At 46.0% G+C, this 4,054-nt stretch overlaps 1 protein-coding gene across 1 annotated transcript in view; it reads right to left on the bottom strand.

Annotated features, from left to right (window-relative positions):
• Positions 1-3,305, bottom strand: part of LOC136679029 (polypeptide N-acetylgalactosaminyltransferase 9-like) — a 59,881-nt gene extending 56,576 nt beyond the window's left edge. The window contains 3 exon segments of the mRNA XM_066657287.1: positions 1,004-1,104; positions 1,508-2,347; positions 3,019-3,305. The gene's annotated coding sequence lies outside the window, so the exon portion shown is untranslated.
• Between the last annotated feature and the right edge of the window lie 749 nt (positions 3,306-4,054).

The following is a 4,054-nucleotide window of genomic DNA, read 5'->3' as shown; positions in this document are numbered from 1 at the left end:
TAGTCACTCACACACACACTCACCCCTGTGGACACTTTCACCCTCTCACTCAGTCACTCACACACACATTCACCCCTGTGGACACTTTCACCCTCTCACTCAGTCACTCACACACACTCACCCCTGTGGACACTTTCACCCTCTCACTCAGTCACTCACACACACACTCACCCTTGTGGACACTTTCACCCTCTCGCTCAGTCACTCACACACTCACCCCTGTGGACACTTTCACCCTCTCACTCAGTCACTAGCACACACACACCTGCAAACAGTTTCACCCTCTCACTCAGTCACTGACTCACACACTCACCTGCAAACACTTTCATCCTCTCGCTCAGTCACTCACACACTCACCTCTGTGGACACTTTCACCCTCTCACTCAGTCACTCAAACACACATTCACCCCTGTGGGCACTTTCACCATCTCACTCAGTCACTCACACACACACATTCACCCCTGTGGACACTTTCACCCTCTTGCTCAGTCACTGACTCACACACTCACCCCTGTGGACACTTTCACCCTCTCACTCAGTCACTTACTCTCACACTCACCTGCAAACAGTTTCACCTTCTCACTCAGTCACACGCACACACACCTGTGGACACTTTCACCCCCTCACCCAGTCACTCCCTCACCTGTGGAGAGTTTCACACATTCACCCACTCACTCACTCACTCACACACTGACCTGTGGGCACTTTCACCCTCTCCTCAGAATCCTTGGCTGTCGCGTTTTCTTTCAATTTCCTGCTCAAGAACCTGTACAATTAGAACCACCCTAGATATTCTTCGTGCCTCTACTGTTCGGTTCAAAAACTGTAGAAGTGTCTCCTCATCACTGGAGGTTCTTCACATTCCTCCTTTTGTTCTAAAGGTTCTGGAATGATGCCTTCATGTTGTTTGTTTACTCCCTAGACACTCTTTACCCTTGTCTTTGTTTTTTACATTGTCCTACTTGTGACTGATTTTCTATATCCACATAGAGGACTAAATAACCTGCTTTAACGTCCAGCTCCTGGGTCCACCTTGGTTCTAGATACCTTTACCCCCTTAATGTGGGTTCTTCTCTTCTTCTTAAGCTTTGAAAGGTGTCTCTCCTGCGAAATGAAATATTGAAGAGTAGATGAAGGTCTGATGTATATTACTCTAGCACCTCAGTCCCAACCTGGTTCTAGACTCTCTTCACACTCTGTGTTGAAAATGATCTTTTATTCTAGATAATACAAATCTTGGTTCTCTTGGTTTCTTTACTCCAGAACTTTCCAACACCACAAACATATTCCCTGGTTCTAGAAATTCTTTATGATCTGTTTGATAAAATGCTATTTAAGCATTAAACCTTGGTTCTAGATAATGTTCTTGGTTCTTAGACTTTGAGTCTGTTTGCAGATGGATGAAGAACAAACATGGTTCTATGTGTTCTATTCTTGGTCATCAGAAGGTTTGTCAGAGGATTGTAAAGTAATTACAATAAACAAAAAAAAAAAAAAGGTTTCGTACCTGGTTCTGATGTTCTTCAGACTGGTGGATGCTGATGTTCTACAATGTTCTTGTTCCTTTGGTTCCACTCAGCTTCTGGAGCTACTTTCACCTTGTTAGATGTTCTTCATTCGTTTTAATCTTTGATGTGGGAACTGCTCTTGGTTCTACTTTAGTTCTTTTTCCTGGTCTCTGGGTTCATGTTCTACCCCAGATATTGGTTCTAGATATTTCTGTCCACTCGTTTGTGCTTGAGAGTGTCTCATCCTTTGCTCTTGGCTCCAGGAGCTGTTCTTCCAGAAGAACTGCAGTGGACAGACCTTAACCCGTGTCCATGCTTTGTCTCTTGAATATTGAGTCTGATGAAGGAACCTGGTTCTAGACACTCTTCTAGCTCTTTGCTGGTGGATGTACTCCACTGTTGTTGGTTCTTTGGTGCAGTGCAGCTCTGTTCAAATGTTCCTCAAGCTTTTTTCTGCGGGACACAGCTCCTTGGTTATGGGTTCTTGTGTGATGTTCTTCACAACCATGGTCCTTTAAGTTTGGTGCTTGGTGCTAAACACTCCTTGGGTTCAGGATATGTATGTTCTCCAGGAACAGTTTCTCTAGAACCATTTGACCCAGAAACACTAACCCTGGTGTCCTTATTATCCACTGTCCAGGCCTCAGCTCCACCATTAATTTGTACCTGGTGCTAATGTTCCTCACAGTGGTGGAGGCTCTCCACTGTTCCCTGGTGCTTTTTTAAAAATTGGTTCTAGACATCTTTCACAGTCCTTGGTTTGGACCAGGTCTCATGCTGCTCCAGTCTTTGGTGGTTTAGGTTCTGCACTGTTTTGTCTCCTTGGTTCTCTTTAGCTTCTGGAACCACAGTCAGCCTGGTTAGATGTTTCTCTTCATGTTCCCTTAAGGTTGAATGTTCACAACTGATTGTTCTGGTTGGTTATAGATATTCTTCACTTTCTTCTCTATGGACATGTTTTTCTAGTTTCACTGCGCAGTACCACTGCTTGGTTCTAGATACACTTCAAAGTCCACAGGCTTGGATATGTTCTCCTGCTTGGCTCTAGCACAATGCCTTGGTTCTAGATATACTTCATGACATTCTGGACATGAATTGTAGATTTACTTCCAGGAAAATATCTAGGTCCTCGGTGCTTTTTGCACTTATCAGTGAAGGATGTGACCCTCTTTTCTCTAGTGCTCCAAGAGCTGTACTTTAAGCGCCGACCTTGGTTCTAGATACTCTCTACATTTCTGTGTAGGTTACGTTCTCTTTTATTTTGTCCTTGTTATCTGTGCACCCCTTTGTTTTGGATATGTTCTCCTATTCTCGTTCTCCTGCTCCAGACATGGTACCTTTAGCTCCTCACCTTGGTTCTAGATACACATTGCAGTCCTAAGGCTGGATGTGTTCTCCTGTTTACATCCAGCACCATGCCTCGGTTCTAGACAGCCCTGACAACCTTCTGTTCTTCTATCTTCTGCACATTAAAGACAATATAATAATAGCTGTATATTAGGCGCCACACCTTGGTTCTAGATATTCCTCGCGCTCCTCTGTGCTGGATATGGTTCTCCTATTGTCGCGCTCGCGCACCAGGAGCTGTCCTTTCAGCACCGCGCGCCCCGGCCGCTGGTCTGTGCCTGTGCTCCTCCTCCGGCTCCATCCCTCCTCCTTCACCTTTCTCTAATCCGCGGCTCTAGAACCTCAGCAGCGCGAGGGATCCGCGTCGACGACACGCGCGAGAAAAACACGCCGAAGGACACGCAGACCAGACAACAAGCGCTCTGCAGACAAAAGCAGCGCACGCCCGTATCGCGAGAGAGAGGCTGACACACACACACACACACACACACACACACACACAAGCACGCACACACTCCTCTACGCTCCGCCCTCTTGCCTTTCTCTCTCTTTCTCTCTCTCGCTCCCCCTCCCTCCTTGTGACGTCACCGCTTCGATGAATATTCATGAGCCTGTGCAGAGGCGGAGGGGGCGGGGTTTGCTGATGGAGGATGATGTGGAGGCTTGTGGTTGGAGCGCAGCTGTAAAGTGTGTGTTTATGTTTATTACAGATGTTAGGAACCGCTGTGTGATGGATTAGAGATGAAATGAGAAAATAAATTGATTGACTAATTAATGGGTTAATTAATAAACAGTGAGGGCAGCAGAGGGGGAGGAGCTCTGTTTACAGCCTTGTTTAATATTAATCAGTGTTGACACACAACCATTTAAAGAGGACATAGCCCCTGTGTAAACAGCTCCTGTTCAGAACCTTCGCTTTCAGCACCTGTTCCTTTAAATGATAATGAGCTGCTCTCTGTTCACCCCGACCCCGAGCGCACAGCTGTGAGGAGCGAGGAGCAGAAGCTCTGGTTTTTAGCCGACTCGTTTTATCTGACTGTTCCTGACTGAGGCTGGAGGGGAGTTGATTGCAGCTCAGAGAGAAAGATGAGAAAAGGGTTAATCTCGATACATAGACAACACAAAGAAAAATGTCTCACAGTGAGATACAAAGAGATCTGACAATAAACATACACTCCTCTGCCCTGAGATCACACACA

Source organism: Hoplias malabaricus, chromosome Y (genome assembly GCF_029633855.1).
Source record: "Hoplias malabaricus isolate fHopMal1 chromosome Y, fHopMal1.hap1, whole genome shotgun sequence".
Classification (NCBI taxonomy): domain Eukaryota; kingdom Metazoa; phylum Chordata; class Actinopteri; order Characiformes; family Erythrinidae; genus Hoplias; species Hoplias malabaricus.
The sequence above is the reverse complement of the archived record's forward strand: the minus strand, read 5'-3'. Positions and strand labels throughout refer to the sequence as shown.